The sequence below is a fragment of the Netta rufina genome (assembly GCF_964035555.1).
Source record: "Netta rufina genome assembly, chromosome: 4".
Lineage (NCBI taxonomy): Eukaryota > Metazoa > Chordata > Aves > Anseriformes > Anatidae > Netta > Netta rufina.
The window spans coordinates 45,237,868-45,255,437 of NC_140127.1; the positions used below are offsets into that span (position 1 = coordinate 45,237,868).

The window sequence follows — 17,570 nt, forward strand, 5'->3', positions numbered from 1 at the left end:
GCCCCGCTTGGGCTCGGAGGGGTGAAGCTGTGCTGCAGCAAAGGGCTATTAGGAGGGCATTTTGCTGTGGCCTTTCGTTTGGACGGGTTTGCAGGCAGGAAAAAAAAAAAAAAAAAGGAAAAGAAAACAACAACAAACTGGGGGAGGGAAGGGAAAAAATTCGCGTCGGGTCCCAGGGTGTTTTTTTGGCAGCCCCTCGGAGCAGGACGGGCAGCAGCGGTGAGTGCGGCGGGGCCGGGGGCTGCGACGCGTGGGAAGGGAGCCGGGAGCCGGGATCCTCCCCGCGGCGCTGCTCCGGAGCCGCCGCTGAAACCCGAAGCGCGGGGCTGCGGCTGAGGGCTGGCCCTAGGAGGCTGCTCCAGCCTCCCGACCCTATAAATTCACGCCCCCCCACATCCCCGGCCGGAGCCGCGCTTCCCAACTTCTCGGGGCGCGGAGTTTTGGGGCTGCGAGTTGGGGCTGCGTGCGCCCGGATCCTCTGTGGGATCCCTGCTGCCGGGGGGAAGGCAAAGCAGCCCGGAGCTGCGGGGGCGAGCTGAAACGGGCTGTCGCTGCTCCCCGGGCCGTCTGGAGAAGCCGCCGCGTTGATGGGTGAGAGCATCGGCCCCGCTGCTGGGAGGTAGGAGCCCTGCCTAGGGGTTGCCGGCGGCTGGGCGCTGCCCCGGGGCTCGCTGGCACACCGGGAGCGAGCTGGCGGCTCGGGGCTTCAGCAGGGCTAAAAGCCCTTTGTGCTTGCTGCAGTGCCCACCGTGCTCCTCGTCTCGGGGTTTGGGCTGTGTGTCTTCACGGCTTTTCTTCTCCCCAGCTGCCCGTGGCAGGCTTTCGGGCATAACGCGCCCACCGGGACAGGCTTTGCGATAAGCGCTTGGGTTTTAATCACCGAAGAGTTGGGCAATCTTCGGTGCGTTTGAGAGTTACTGGGCGGATTGCTTCTTAAGATAAGGCAGTAGTCAGCCTTATTTTCCTCGTCGTTTGGGCTCGCAGGGAATATTTCTCTGTCTATATTTGTTCCAGTAACATGCAGGCAGTTGTCGATGGGGGTGGGGGTGCCTTCGTTTTCAGCAGTGGCGAGCAGTAAATAAATCGTGGTCAGCGTTGGAGCCGTTGTACAATAGGTAAGCAGAAATGAACTGCGGGGTGTTTTTTAGGTAGGTGTCCTTGTCCCACATAGGGAGAAATAAGAAACCAAATTAATTCCCTGTGTAAGCGCAGCGACTGTAATACTTGGACTTTGTCTAATGTGAATCTGAATTGTGCTTGTGCTAAGAAGCGTGGTTGCTGGGAGAAGACAGTAACTCGGAGATACCTGTGAGATGCTGGGGTCTTCCTGTGCATTTGGGGGAAAGGTTTCCCCTTGAGTAAGATTTAGGGGAGGGTGTTGTGGCTACGCACGGGGCAAAGCATCCCGTCGCTGCCAAAATCAGTGTAGTACCGTATTGCACTCGTGGGAGGTGCGCAGAAATATGAGCAGAGGGAAAGGCAGAGTGAAGTTTGATCTCTGGTCCCTGTGAAAACCTTGTGCTCTGGCAAGTTCTGTAAGTGCAAAAGGCATCCTTCAGTATGGGATACAGTGGCTTGAGTTAAAAATAAAAGTTGTGTTTCTTCATGCTCGATGCCTAAAGTTTTGTCTGCCTCTTGTTTGGTTTGTGGTCTTGCCTCCCAGCTGCTTTTTTCTTTGCGTGGTCTTTTCTTGGCTTTCATTCCCTGATAAGGAGAGTTAGCTCTGGAATAGGGTGCCCACACACACACAGACAAACTTGGGCTGCCTTGTGACTGAGCAGGCTGCGTGTTAGCTGTCAGACATGAAGGAAAGGACGAGCCATCTTCGCAAACTCTAAGGCGAGGAACACAGTGATGGAAAACATGGGGTACAGGAATGCTGCGATCGCTGTCTGGTAGGTGGCTTCTGCGATGCTGAGGACTCCAGGCAGAACAGGTGGCTGATACTGTTGGGCTGCAAGGCAACAGATTTCCGTGGAGTTTGTTGCTCCCCTGTCAGTTTGGGCAGGGATAGAAATAGGAGGTGGCTGGTGGTGCGAGGAGCTGCATGCCGAGAGACCCGCTCCTGGTCTGCAGCCTCTTGCATGCGTCCTTGCTCTTCCTTTCTGCTCAACAATTCTGCTGCTTCCTTTTGGGTGGTCGAAGTGTGGATGGTAAGAACCAGAGAGAAGCTGTACGTTAATTTTGTACTGAATGGACTACAGATATAGAAAATGAACCAGAGGAGTCCTTGACTAGCTCCCATTAAAAGCTAGGCAACTTCTCCCAGAAAGAGGTGGTTTTGCTAACAGAAAGTCACTTGGCACTCTCAACGCAGCATTGTGCAGTATACTCGCTCGGTGTAATGATCAGTCTGAAAGTATGTGCTTTACTACTTCTTTTATTTGTTTGTCTCTAGCTGTCTGCTTTGCTAGCTCTGGTGCTTATTAGCTTGTTGTATGTTCAGTAGCCTTCTTCTTTCAAATCTCTGCTTCACCTGAACTGCTGCCTTGCTCTCGGCCTTTGTTTTTTAGTAGAAGTGAAAATCCCAGTTCCTTCACTGCGTTTGGAGGTTGTTTATTCCACTCTTGGAGTGGTTTCCAGTTTTCTGACACACTCCTCAGTGTTTGAATACCTGCGCTGGAGGTAGCACTTGAGGTGCAGTCTGGTCGAATCCAGAGACGCAACAACTTTTACACTGCAATTTTCCTTCTCCTCGTTAAATTGCCGTGCAGTGGCACAAGGCAGGGGGCGGTTGTGTTGAGCAGGGCCCTTGGCTGATGTTGCAGGAGGATGCTCTCAGGTGCTGTCAGCTCTTGGCAGTCTGTGTTGAGGCAGGAGGCACAGGCTGGTGCCCAGCCAGCCGTCTGTCCGCCGCCTCTCCTGCTCACAATTAACCGCTTCCCTGGTACTCGTCACCTGCACAGGTTTTCAGCCACCATCTTATTTCTGCTTCTAAGCCCTTTTGAGCAGCAAAATAAGGTATTTCCCCTGAGAGCAGAAACCACCTGCACTGGGAAGGTTCTTCATTTGCAGTCACGCTCAGTGACCGAGCTGCTAACTGTTGATTTCGCGTTGTCTGCCTGGCTCAGCTTGTGTCTCCTTGGCTTTCTGGCCCCAAACATTGCCTTCCCCAAGGCAGGGGCCTCCGGGGAGCCCGCCAGCACCCTGCTTTCAGCTGTGAGCAACTTGTGCTGTTCCTTGCAGCCCCTCTTTGTTCTGAGGGGCTTGTGTGCTCTGCGGCCCCCCAAGACAAACCTGCGTTGAATTCCTCAGCAATGCTTACAGAGTTTTTTGTCATGAAATACCTTCTGGTTTCTTACGCTTAGTTCTGTGCAGTAACATATTATGTCAGTTATGAGCAGTACCTCTTTGGAAAAGACAGGTTTCATGCCTGGTGCTTCCAAGAATTAATCAAGAATTAACCAAGAATTAATCCCCGTCCTTTTCCTGCGGATGCCTATGGTTTTAGAGCAGCTCCAAGTTGTGTCTGGCTTGGCGTTCTGTGCCTGCCACACTGAACAGCCATTGTGTGTTAAAAAAAAAAAAAAAGTTAAAATGCAAGAAAAGTGAGGTAGGGCCATGTGCGTTACCTAGGGCTATGGGAAGGCTGTGAAGGGGCCGCTTGGGACAACAGGACAACACCAGGACAACACCAGGACAACACCAGGGGACATCTGAAGGCAGTGGTGGTGCGTTCAAAACAACATCAAGGAGGTAGGGCTGCGCGCAAGTAAGATGTAAATAAGGTCTAATTAAGATGCACAGATGCTTGGTGGAAAATGTTGTGGTTAGTAAAGGGAAAACCCAGGTTTCGGGGGTAGCTTGCTGAAAGTGACGTTCTGTGCTTGTGTTATTTCTGCTTGGCCCCGAGGTTTAGCCTCAGCCCATCAGAGATGGCACGCTGGGCTGGAGAGACGGCTTCCGTCCCCTCCTAGGTGCCCGTTTGCACTGTCACGATCCTGTTTTGTCTGGATGTTACTTAACCAGGGGGAAAAATTAGACTGGTATGCTGTTCGGTGCTTGATGGAAGGAAACTGAAGGACCACGGCAGACCGTTGCTTGCCTTGCTTCAGTCCGAGCTGTGTGGACATTAGGCTGGGTAAGAGCTGGTGCTGGTGAGTGTGCTGGGATGACCACTTGCACTTTGATTTTTGAAGACTGCAGTGTTGCAGGGATGAGTGTTAGAAAGTGGATGCCACGAGTGAGTCCCGTGTGCTGGGGTGGAGCAGAGCCTGTGAGGCCACTGCTGCATTGCTGGAGCAAGAAACGTGCTGCAGAGGCTGCGGCTGAGATTTGCTTCTCATCCTTCAACTCTTACTCCGTGGGTCAGCTGGATGTGGGTACAGCTTGCGACGGCCCAAGTGGCTCATAATTCCTTCAGCATTTTGAGGGGGGGGAAAAAGTTCAAGGAAATCTCTAAGCTTTAAGAAATGTTGCTTTCTATGGTAATTCCAAGATCTTCTTTCTACCGTGACTATATTTAGGACTGGCTACTTGAGTCAATTATTCCTGTAATGAGCACTAATCCTGTTTGCTTTACCTGCTCGGGCTACTCCGGGGGCTGTGCGCGAAGCTTTCACCTCCCAGCCACAGCTGAGATCAAAATTGCAGGTCCCAAGCGTGGGTACTTGCTGCTAAGGGGTCTTGCAAAACACATAGAGAAATCCTGCAGGCTGGAAAGAAGCTCTGTCTCTGGCACTTGCAATATTTGTGCAGCTGCTCCCACTTTTTTTTTTTTTTTTTTTTTTTTTTTTTTAATTTAAGTTTTAAGCAGCAAGCAAAATTAGGGAGAGGTGTTAGAGGACTTGTCTGGAGAAAGAAAACGTGCCGTGCTTTTTTGTTTGGACATAGTGACACACCTCACTTTTTTTTTAAGGGCTGTGAGCCCTACCTCAGGTTTGCAAGTTAAAAGCCTGCTTAGGTTTTGTGTTTAAGCAGAGCTAAAGGCAATCTGCTAGCATTAGAGGTTTGTGGACGGCCTTTGTGTTTCTGTACTCCCCGTAGTAAGCTGGGAGCTCAATCAGCTGCATTGCTGGAGCCTGAGGTGTTCTGATCCCAGTAACGTCTGATGTAAATTTTGTGGAGTTGAAAAGTGAATGGTAAAAGTCCTGGCCGAAAAGCTTAATCTGACAAGTTCTGCCCTGTGGCCAAAAAGGAAGTTTCAGAAAGAAATCGTAGCAGCAACAGCACCTGCTAGTCACTAACTGCTTGCAAGGCTGGGGATTAACTTTGCTCGTTTGTATGGTGAAATACCACTCACCGTCTGCTGTAACACGGTCTTATTTGCAGTGCCATTTGCTATTTCTTTTTTTTTTTTTAATTAGAAATAAAGTATGCACATAACTCTGTTACATGGCAGTCTGAAGCCTTGAAGGTTCAATTTTAAATACAGGTGAGGTAAAAGTGCCTCAAAAGTTGACGAAATAACTTTAAACTGTTAAGTTATTAGTATGGAAAAGGATTTTGAGCTTTTATGAAACTTTGCCTTGTTCCTGCAGTATTTGAGGAGCTTTAAGCCCAAACCTTTGAAATAATTTGATGCAAGAAATGTAAGCTTGCTTTGGTTTCTAGCAGCCGTGGATTTAGATGGAGGAAACAGGCTTGAGAACTTGAACCCTGAATGTGTTTTTTTTTTTTTTTTTTTTTTTAAATAAAAAAGGCAAATGAGGAGTGATAATCAAAACCATGTCTTTCCAAGTGAGTTGAATGTCTTCTAGGCTTGCACTCGGAGCAGGAGCCCAATTCAGAGGAGGTGGCTGTAAAATACGAAGGAAACAAGTTAGATATCCGAAAGACTGGTTTGTTGTACCAGAAACTCTTCTTCCTGAGTCAGTACAGCAGCACTCACATTGGAGACACTTCAATCCATCCCCCAGGACTGTGTAAGAAAGGATAGTTAACACACAGCTGTGCAGAGATTTATGACTTTACGCTAGAGACCGGGTGCCTTTGGGTTGCTTTCTCATCCGCGTGAGGGGCAAGGCAGGGGTACCTGTCTGTGTGCCGCCTGTTGAGCACGCAGCACGTGGCATGCTCGGTGTCAAGACTCATTATCACGCCAGGAGATTAAGCCGTGGCTCAGCGGTGCGGTGCAGCCCAGGCTCACAGCCTTGGTGGCTGGGGAGCGTGCTGCTGGAGCTGGGCACCGGGGGATCCCCCCTGAGCATCAGCAAAGCAGCTGTAGATGCCGAGGCCGCCTGCAGATGTTTGCAGGTTGCTTGATGCCGTCGCTCCCGGGATGCTGCTTCGGAGGGCTTCGTCGCCCAGCGTGAGCAGGAGGGCTCTGAGACGTGAGTTTGACCGTGCTTTATTTTCTGAGGGAGGGACAGAGGAGCCAGAAGGACGCATTCGTTACTGTTCCTCTGCAGGTGTCTGTGCAGTGAAAAACCTGTAGCTTGTGTCCAGTAAGTAGTGCCGAATTGCTGTGCCCAGTGGAGGCACACAGCAAAGGAAATAATTACTGCTCGGTGCTGTTACACTGAATGCTGAGTGAGCCCGGGACAAGGAAATGCTAACAAAAAGGTCACGCTACTGCCGTGGCAGGAGAAAAAGCAGAGTACTGGGCTGCAAGCAGTGCTGCTGGGGGATTTTGTGGACAAGCTTTGTGGCGCTCCAGTCCCTTTTCTGAGGAGTCAGGGAGGCACTGCCAGCAGGGAGTAGCTGCAGTTTCTCTGGCAGACCGATGGCCTGAGGAGTGCAGCTGGACGGCTCCGCTGTAGCCAGAGCAATTGGGTTGTGCTGACAGATGGGAAAGGTGAGGAAGGAGAAGCTCATTATTTCTCAAATGGTTAGGTGGATTTTATTTATTTATTTTTTTTAACCTGGGAGTTGATTAAAAGCTTTCACCTGGCAGTTAACTCTGTGTTGGATGTCCTTGCTGCCTTGTGATGTGGGAGGCACCTGGGGTTTCAGCCTTGAAAGCAGAGATGTGCACCTCCAGCCTGGCCAGGCTGGGCAGCAGGGCCCTGCTGCCTGGGGAGCGTGCTTCCCGGGGGTGATGCTGCTCGCAGCACGCCTTCACCGCTGCAGCTCCTGTCATCTGAGCTGAAAGGGTGAGAACACCTTCCCTCCTTGCCTCCTTCCTTCCCTCCTTCCTGTTCTGCATCAACATTGTTCTCCTTTTGTACTTCTTTCTTGGAGAAACAGTGCACCTGCACTTGCCTGCCCAGTGCTTTGGAGGGCAGGGAGATAAAGTGGGTTTTCATTTATATCACAAGATGAGGCTGTTCTTGCCTGCGATCTACCTTTGTGTGGTTGTAAGGAGTAAAGAGATGGCTGTCCTGTGGAGAACCCGAGGGATCCTGGAGTTGCCTGGGAGGATGGAAATCAAATAATAAGTGAATCCAAATCGCTCTTTATGAGGAAATCACGGACAGGTGGAGCCAGTGCTTGAATGCTGGCTGCGGTGTACCACCAGCACAGCTAAACGGATGGCCACAGGCTTTGGGGTGCCCACCTGGCAAATACTGAATGCAGAACTGGTGGCAGCAACGTCCTTTGCCAGTCAGTGTGGAGTTAATGTCTGTGCCCAGAAGGAGGATGAAAACGTGAGCTCAGAAACGAGCTAGGAGCGCTGCTGGACAGCTGGGAAAAGGGGATGCTCTGATGTGTTTTCAGAAGCAGGCAGACGCACAGCTTTTGGGCATCTGGGAGAGATGAGTAGCAATGAAAGGGCTCAAGTCTCATTGCAAAAGTGAAGAGAGGAGTTATTGGAAATGAGAAATAAATCTGCACCAAATTGGCCTGTCCAACAAGCTTGCTTTATATTTACAAGCCAGGAGGCTTGAATGGCTCTTCTGGTTTTTCAGCCTGGATGCCTAGACACATCGCTTGGAAACTGATATGAGCAAACAGTTTGTTCTGGGGCTCATGGAGAGCGGAACAAAAATAAGCTGTTGTGTTTCTTGGCCAGTCCATCATGTGCGCAATTTTTTTGAGACGATTAAGGTAGGAAAAAGTAAAGTGCTCTGGAAATCGTGACATGATCCTGCAATTTCTCCCCTCTTTAACCGGCCTATTAAACTTGTACAGAGCTCTTCAGAGAGTGGCAACCTGTGATATTTTTGGTGGTGCTGAAAGGTCTCTTGAGAAAGAGGCTGTGGTTTGGCTGAGAGCTTGTAGAAAATGTACTGCTTTTGGCCAGCTCTTCATCAGGAGGGTGCTACCCAGACGGAAGGTGGCCGTCAGCTGTCCTGGGACGAAAGCACACAGGCTGAAACTGCAGGTGGCTGGAGAGAGCTGAACTTTGTGGAAACAACAGGGGTTTTGCTGACCCTGTGGAGCAGGGAATGGAGGTGCAAAGGTGCACCCATTTCATGTGGTAGGTCTGCTGGAGCCAGCACAGTCATCTTAAAGCGTCTGAAATTGCAACGGGAAATCAGGAAAAAGTCTCATCCTTAAGGCTGATGCTCCCACAGGACAGGACTGAGTTTGCTTGGCGAGCAGGTGGTACTCAGCCAAGAAGGCAGGGATGTGCCCGTCTCTGTGTGCAGAAATCAGGGCTGCTTTGTCCTGGGGATCCTGCAAACAGCGCCCTGGGCCTGGCACGGGCAGCTCCTGCTGCTGGCACCTAGGCTTTGTGTGTGCTGGGACTTCATTACAGCTTCTTCAGGTAACTTGGCGTTGTTCCTGGGGCTACGACATGAAACCTGTGGAGGTGGAATTGTGATGCCTTACTGCCTGGATTTGCGAGGAGATGAGTGAAGATGGCCGCAAGGCATGGAGCAGGGACCCATGGTTTTGTCTGCTGGGAATGGGCTGCAGAAGTGCAAAGGGTGCTGCAAGAGCAGTCAGGCCTGTACAGAAGCCCTGCATGAAAATAAATGGTCTCTGCCAGTCAGGAAACAGACCCTGCATTGCCTTCTTGATCACAGGCATCCAGCGCAACCAAGTGGAGATCTGGATTTTATCTTTCTTGCAGAATTCAAGAAAGAAAGCGCTGTTGAAGAGCCCGGGGTGGCACTGGATGAAAACGCTGTGTTAATTCAGGCAGTGGGGGCAGCGTGACACGAAGGGAAATGAACTCCAGATGCTCTGGGGTGTTGTGGGGGCTTGTGAGTTGTCTCAAAGGCTGCAGCGAGTTGCTGAACTGAAACTGCCAGGTTTTCAGTGCTTAAAATGAATCCCTGTCTCAGCTGGCCATCTGTAATTCCCCATTCTTCCTTTGGTACCCTGCGAAGTTTTGAAAGCCACGCAAATAGCCCTAAGCATCAGCAAGTTTCCAAGTATGCCGTGACTGATTCAGTCGTTACTCTGTAGTAATTAATTCACAGCTCAGGTCGTCAGGAAGCGTCCGAGCATCTGTGTGTTGGGAGGCTGCCTGCTGACAACAGCGGAGCAGAAGGAATGGCATTGCTTGGCAGGAGGGGGACAACTCTGTGAGAGCTTCACCGGCAGGTTTGGGGTGAACTGGTGTGATTCTTCCCCAAACAAAGGCTTCAATTTGTATTGTGTCAGCCCGTCCTGGAACCCTGTGGAAGAGACAGAGAAGAATTGCTGAGAAAAATACAGCGTGTTAGCATGAAATGGGAACCAGGGAAAGGGGACGGCGAGCTGAGAGCCACGGAGCGTGCTTTTAGAGCCTTGGAGAGATTGTTCCAGTTGTTGGTGTCAATCTGCAGGCTGAAAGAGGGAAACTTCTGCACACTGTCATGAAAATAAGGACTAAATTCCACCTCCTTCAGGGAATGGAGGAAGGAAAATTACTTCAGTGGTTCAAAGGCAATAAAAAGAAAAAAAAAAAAGCTTTTTATATACTGCTATTTGGTCCATCATGCATTTTCCTGTCTTCATATGCTGGAATTCTTGGTTGTGACCAGTTTGGATTAGGCACTGCCTTTGTGCAAAGTGCTGTAAAAGCAGTTTTGACTTTGGGGTGTTTTTACACACCGAAAAGAATAATTAGCAGGGAGGGATACTGAGATGCTTCGTCCTGAACCTTTGTGCTTCCATCCAGCCAGGATGGCATTTACATCTGTGGTTTGGGAAATCGTGCCGACCTCACCCTACTGGGGGACTTGCACTTGCTGACCTGCCTTAGTGAGCTGATGTCAGGCATCCTTCCCTTCAGGCCGTCATTCCCCTGGCTGTGTGCACCCTTGCAATGTTTTCGGAATGCCTCCTGTTCTTTTCTTGGCTGCCGCGGCGTCACTCCAGCCAAATGCTCATCTTCATTCCTCGGCCCTGAATGCCTTCCAAGTTGTCTCTGTCTCCAGGGGAGAAGCATCAAACTCAAAAAAGCAGCTGATAATACATTGGTATGATGCATTGTTTTCTGTATTGAATGGTAGAGCAAACTTGAAAATCATTTGTTACATATTACCAACATTAGGAACCAGTAATGAAGAAGAGACCGATGCTTACTCTATATGACTTTCAGGCTTATTTTCAGGTTCTGCTTTGCAGATTGAAGCTTGAAATACTTCTTAGGAAAACGTTTATTGCAGGGCTGCGTGAAAATGAGGGCCACGAGGTGAATTATGAGGATCTGGATGCTCCCTGGGCTGCAGACGCGAGGTCTGTGCCCTGGGCTCCTCAGCAACCTCAGAGGGCTCACACAGCTCAGAGCTGCTGGTTCCCTTCCTGCCCCATGTGAGGGAAACTGTGCAGAGTTGCCATCAGGGTGCTAAAGCAGCTGTGTTCGGCAACGACCTCTTGAAAGCTGTTCCTCTTAAAGCTCTTTCTGTATTTTTTCCCTCCATCAGGTGCTATGCCATTTATCGTGGGCTTTTTGCTTTCACCAGCAGAATCTTGCCCATTCTTGTGGGTATTTTCTGTTTCTGAACTCTAATTCAAATAACCTGAGATTAGATTTTAGTACATGCACTAGTTGTATTCCAGAGAGAAGAACTGGAAGTTGAAAATATTTTGCTTTCATAATATGTGCATGTGTCTAGACCTCCTTCTGTCTGCCCGCTGCAGTGACATCTTCTTGGTTGTCTTCTGTCTTCCTTCTGCTGTGTGTGGTTTGTAATTCAGTAATAAAGATAAACTGTGGCTCAGCGTGAAGCATGACACGGACACGGTCAGGTTGCTGCCGACATGACCCCGGATGAAGGGCAGTGCTGGGGCTGCAGGGAGGAGGCACTGTGCAAAACTGTTGGCCTCCCTTCAGTGCTGCTGTTTTCCCATTTCTAGGAGTTGTGCAACGTTCCCGCTGGATGTTAGCTGGGTCAGGGCTGGTCAACCACTTCCCCAAAGAACTTGGCAGCAGAAAACAACCATTTGTGTAATTGTAACTGTTACTGGCAGCTTGTCACCTCTTGTGATTTATAGATTTTTTTAATTGAAGTGCAGCAAGGCTTGATTTTCAGCACGTATTGTAAGCTAGCATCTAATACAAGTAATAACACCGTGTGTTGAATTTTCAGGTATTAGGATGTTTCTGAAATCATCAGTTTTAATGAAAAGCGGGACTTGAAATCAGATTTGAGATGATAAGGTAGCTAGAAAGCTGTGGGGTTTGGAACAAGCTTCAGTAGGGTTTGGTAGGAATGTGATCATAATTGTGCTTTAACAACCTTAAAATGATGCTATTCATCTTCTCAGGAACTGTTCTGCATAGTTGAGCTTGTAGATGAATCTGGCAGTAAATCACATGCAAGGATTTATTACCAGGTAGCAACTTCAAGTGATCGCCGTGATAAATGTCTGCTGCTTTGTTTATATTGTTGTTCATTTAAAATCCCGCGTAAATCTTGCCTCTGTAATACTGTGGAGGAGCTGCTATCTTTTTTTTTTTTTTCCTTTCCTTTTTTTTTTTTTTTTTTTTTTCTACCAGTTTTCACTTATCTTCTCAGCAGAAAGAGCTGGCTGTGAGGCTGTCCTCAGTCCTGGAGCCCTCTCCTGTAACCCTTGTGTGGTGGTGCCCTAGTGGCAGACTCGGTGTCAGTGGTAGGTTGGGTGTCAGGCTCATTTGTCCCCTAACAGTCGATCTTTTCAGAGAGGTTCTCATCCTCACTCTGTGATGGCTTCAGGATGGAGGAGGCAGTAATCAGGCTCTAAAATGACTGCTCCTGTTTTGCTTTGCAGTTTCTTCTCTATACTTGTGCTGTGGTTGTATCTTGCAGAATTAGCGGTCCGGAGCAAATACCCTAGGGAAGGTGAAGTGCTTCTCCTCAGTGCCTTCTTCAGACTGCTACAAAACAGTCCCTAAGTATTTCAGGGTTGGAAAAACAATTAAAACGGAGAGGGTCTGGCTGTACTTGTTTGTGTATTCTCTTCTCCTTCTTCTGTGTGTCATTCCTTGGTGACAGGTCCATTGGGACCACTTGTTTGGTCTTGTCCCATTTGCCCCAAAGGAATTGCCAGGTGGTGTCAGCCTTAGGGATAATTTCGGTGCTGTCTGCAGTGACCTGATGGTACTGATGAAGATGAAGTAAAAGCAGAAGTTTTCTTGGTGGTTTAGCTCTACCTACTCTGTTTTTATCTTTATAGCCAGCTGTGTTCTACAGCCAGCCATTAGTTAATAACTGTACAAAATGCTTTGTGCGGGATTTAGGATGCCCAAGCCCTGAGAAGAATCTCATCTGCCCTGCATTGATGAAAGATGAGCAAGATGCATCAGAACCTTGATAGCACAGCAGTGTTTGTGGGGGAAATTCAAGAGCAAAGGGGTGGTATGTCTCAAGTTTTTCAAGATCTCTCCAGGAATGGATCCCAATATTTCCCCATCTTGCCAACAGAGAAGGCAGTTAGCGCTGCTGAGAGCTAGGTTAGCTACCAATACCCATCTGTATTTTGTCATCTGAGCTATGAGTCTGGTAGAGGGGCAAACCTCAGAAAATGAAATGATCGACCTCGAGGGATTCATACAAAATTCCTTATGAAAATGAATTTCTTGAATATGTCTGAAAGAAAAAAAAAGTGAGAGGCTTTGAGCTGTGTTTCCTGCATGAAACACAGCTCGTGGGCTTCCTGGGGCCGCCGGTACTTAGAGGTGTACATTCTTTCCCCTTCCGTCTAATTTCCTCCCTTTGAAGTGGGCATCAGGCTTCCATTGAAAGCAGAAGTTGTCCAGATACATGACACACGAACATCTGACTTCGTTTGAAGGTACATGAAAGGCTTTTATTACTTTCCTTTACCGTTTCTGCCTCGTAATATCATCCTAAATCACACTGCGGAATGAAATTGCAGTAGTTGCCTCCTTGACCCCCCTTGTGTTGTAGCAAGCTTAGTGCTTTACGTACAGGATCTTTCAGGGCCTCACTGAGATTCCGGCTGCGTTGTCCTCCGTGTGTCTGGACAAGGGCTGCATCATCTGCCTCCAATTTAGCGGAGCTGGAAGGCCGGAAATGGGTTTTCTTTCCCGAAGAAAAGTAACTGCAAGTGTGTTGCGAGTGAAAGCACCGATCTGGAGCTGTTTCTCTCTTTATGTGCAGCGGAGAGGGTTTCCAAGGTTCAGCTGCTTTTATCTACTGATGCCGGTAGATGGTACGGCTCTGCTACAATGCAAAATCACAAACAGCGAACGAATTAATTTCATTTTTTGTTTCACTGAAGCACGTGGCAAATTTCAACATCTTGAGGCAAACTGCCCTAAAAGGAATTGTAGAATTTCAGAAGTGAGTTGGTACGTGGAAGCATCGGTGTGGTTTTGTGTGTGTTTCCTCCGGATTCCTTTGCTAGCTCATTGCCAGGAAAGCTGAATGCCATCAACAAAGTAAGTCTGACATCTGTCAGGTTGATCGCTTCTCGTTCTGTCAAATTGGAACATTTTACGCATAAAGATATTTCTGATTCTTTGGAAACTTTCTGGGTTTCTGATGGTTTTGTTAGGGAAACGTAACAGCAAAGAATCTTGCTGTTTCCTCTTACAGTGTTGAAGCAGCACTGGTGATTTTAGGTCTTGTAAAAGACCTGTAGAAATAATGAAAACAGAAATGTGGAGAAATAACAAAGCCTTTCAAGAGCTAACGCAGAAAAGAAAACTCAAGTCACAAGACAGAATAATGAGGGCGTCTGTTCTGCCAGCTCCCAAGTACTAACTTCTTTTTTCTAGAAGATAAGCTGAAAAATATTAGGGAAGCCTGCATCTGCTCTGAATAAACTTGGTTCTTAAATTTAGGTAAGTGGTGTATCAAGCTGGTCTAAACAAGTCAACTTTTATGAGTAAAATCACCTCCTATAGGGTTGCTATTGAGAAATTTTGCCTTCTAACTGGGAAGAACAGCTGTACGCAAAGATAATGAAATATTCAGGGGAGAGAAGTGGTGGCTAACAATCTGGTATCAGTGAAACTATGTTGCTTGTAGTAGGTAAGGTTTTCGTTACTGCAATTTCTTAATGAAAGATAGGAAGACGCATTCCAGACACCCAGTACTTAAATAAAAACCATGGCTAGTCTGGAGCATTTAGGACTGCCTGGAATGGCTTCAGACCTGTTTTTTTGGTGTCCACGTGTGCACAATCAGTGTGCCTGCCTGCTGCCTTCTCTGTTCTCTCTCAAATCATTAGCTTATCAAGGTCAAGTGGCTGCAGAGTAGAAGTGCATGCTGTTAGGGTTGCACATGCAGGGAGAAGTCAAGTATGAAGTTCTTAAAAGAATGGATTAATCTAAGTACCTTACACTGGCTTTCCTGTGATCTCTTCTAGAGGTTGGCTGTAAGTAGAATTCCATGGGAAACGTGTGTAGGGAATGGGTTTAAAATAGCGAAAGTCACAGCTGAAGCTTTTCCCCAGCTCTGCTGCACTGGGCTTGCGTATGGAATAACCTGTGGTGCTGATGACTGCATTTCTTGTGCACTTAGCAGTCCCCTCACATAATTCATACTTTCCAGAAAGCACTGTGTTTTACAAAAATAAATCTTCTCTCTGTGTGTTTAGGCAAGTAAGGGAGCTGTCTGAATTTGCAAGGCACTGATTTAAACTTCTGTTGTAATAATAAAACACGTTGCTTTTGAAATGCAGGGTTGTGTTGCTGCAGGTGATAGATAATGTAAAGGTTACAAGTGTGAAAATATGATCTTCTGAAAATGAATATTTTTTGAAATGACAGTTGTGACACTTGCTGTAGATGACAGAGGGAAAAACTATATATTCTGTGAAAGGAACATGATTTAGTCCTATTTTTCTTCAATGGTGACCACTAAAGAGATGGGGAAGGGTAGACAGTGACTGAGGGCAGCTGAAAATCCAGGAGCACGCAGGGACCTCAGCCAGCAGCTGTGCTGGAGCCCTTGGCACAGCCAAAGGAGTGCATCTGGGCAGCGATTCTTGTCCTCAGGCCACATGCTCTTGGCAAGTTGTGAACTGGGGTCTGCGATTAGCTTGTACCCATCTGTAATGTCCATGGGAGAGAGCTTGCTTTCCCCCCTCCTGTCATTTACTGCTTCCAGTGTCAGGCTGGAAACTGCAATGAGCTTTATTCAGTCATGATCAAGGATGTGATTCGCAAACGTGGGGAACAAGTGCATTAGCCAGCTGAGCAAAGCAGGAGCTCACTTACAGAGAATGCCATTGCATTAAGATCAGTGACTGAGTCGCATACAATTCTGAGCATCGTGATGCATTACTGTGCTAGCCAGCACCTTTCGGCAGCTCCCCAAGAAGCTGAATCCCTTCCGGAGGCCATACGTGAGCTGAACATGCTCATCTACCCAGTGTTTAAGTGATGGAGGATGTAATGTTCTCTTTACTTTCTCTTTTGGTTGAACAATGCTGGAGAAAGGTGTTTATGTGGGTTTTTGCTAGATTTCAGGATGGCAGTGTGCAGCTAGGCTTGGCATCCTGCACGCTTCACAGGCAGTGTGTGTAGTCACCAGAGACACGTGTGAACACAAAAAAGGTGAATGCACCTTCTCTAAAAGCCTTTGGCTATGGGATATGGGAACAGAGCCTGAAGACTGTGGGTGTGATATGGCAGAGATGCATCTTTGGCTTCAGTATTTCTTTAGGCACAGGTTCGAAGAGGAGATGCTGCCATCCCGGCACAGGTTGACCTTACAAAGGACAAGAACCATGTGAATTTGGACAGTTCCTACACGAGAATGACTTAGAGAGCCCAGGGTGTGGGAGTCAGAGGCTGGCTGAGGAAGGTGGAGACAGTATTAGCGTGGAGCTTGAATGAAAAGGGCCGTGAAGCAGTAGTGCTTAGTTAGCAGTATTGTAGAGTCACTTATCTTCTGCTGAAACAGCTGAGGCAGTACGACAGACTCAGAACCGCTTTCTGCAATATATAGGAGGGATTTTAGACTCCAATTCTAATTTTCTAATTCCTCATACAAACTTGGTTTTAAAGTAACTGAAAAGTGAATTCCGTAAGTACGAATTAATGCTTTCCTGGGCAGAAGTTGGAAATAGCAACTACAGAATAATGGAGCTTGTTTTGTGTTGGCTCTCTCAGTGGAAAGACACACATCTGCTTTCAGAAACGTTGGCTGCATTGTCTCCAGTTTTGTAGCATGGAAACTTGTCAGCATGGTTCATGTTTTCAAGTGACAGAGGCAATTACCTTTTACATAAAACATTTCTGAAAAGCTCTAGAACTGGACTGATTTCTGCTCAGAAGTCTATTGGAAATTGAGGTCCTGCTGGGGTTGGCCTGCAGAGGGGACACAAATGTTTGTTCCGCTTCGGAGACGAGCAGGAATGGAAGGAGATGTGCCCCCGAGCGTGCCAAGCCTGACCCTTTGGTTCTGACCTGCATGAATTTATAGTCCTGAGACCAAGCCAAGGAGCTGCCTGACTCACCACTGGCATACAGCACATGCCTGCCTCTTCACCACCAGCGTGGCTCCCACAGAGGCCCCCAGGAGAAGATTGCTGCTGCTCTGAACCCGGGTATGCAGGGAGCAATGTCCAACTGGGTCTGCAGCCACAGAAGCACAGCCCCAGCCACAAACCCTTTTTGCAGGACCTGTGTGCTCCTTCGTTTTAGAAGAACTTTTTCCTCTCCCCCATCTTTCTTCATGTGTTCTTATCTTGCATGAATTGGGTTCCATGTTGACTCATCCTCTGTTTTTTTTCCTTTTTTTTTTTTTTTTTTTTTTTTTTTTAAGGAGCACATGGGTTAAAAACACAGAGGGAGCAGTTAATTGCAGCAGCTTTGGTTGAAGGCTTTTGCTGCTGTTGACAATCTAAATTTTTTTTTTCCCACCTGCCTGCATACTTAGTGAATGTAATTTATAACATCTGAATTCTCTTGGTCAATTCTGCAAGGAACACCTAACACCTGAGCTGTGCTGAGAATAGGAGGACAGCATGGACAGTCCCATTGTGTTGGTTTTTCTAAAAGAGCACGCAGCCTAGTCACTGTCAGAGAGCTGCTGACATCCTCACTTGATGCTTTTGGTCATCAGTCTTTCAGAATGAGGAGTAGTGCCAGAAATTATTTTTATACTTTGAGGAATGATTTGCTGAGATCATGCTTGGACCCAACTCTTGATCAATTCTTTTGTAAGCTAGTCCTGTAAATGCTCAAGTGTTCACCAGTGACATATGGGAATTGTTGTTTTTAAGCTGTCCTCATGATCACTTTCTCCATGTGAAGTATGAAGTTGTAAACAGGATTTGGGGTTTTCCAGTTTCTGCTGCTCTGGGCAGCGTAGCCCATTGGATGGGAGCGACATCTGGGAGCTGGAGTGGCT

At 47.8% G+C, this 17,570-nt stretch overlaps 1 protein-coding gene across 1 annotated transcript in view; it reads left to right on the forward strand.

Annotated features, from left to right (window-relative positions):
- The first annotated feature begins 421 nt into the window (after positions 1 to 421).
- Positions 422 to 17,570, forward strand: part of ARHGAP24 (Rho GTPase activating protein 24) — a 168,801-nt gene continuing 151,652 nt past the window's right edge. The window contains exon 1 of the mRNA XM_084285504.1: positions 422 to 619. The gene's annotated coding sequence lies outside the window, so the exon portion shown is untranslated. The remainder of the gene's footprint in view (positions 620 to 17,570) is intronic.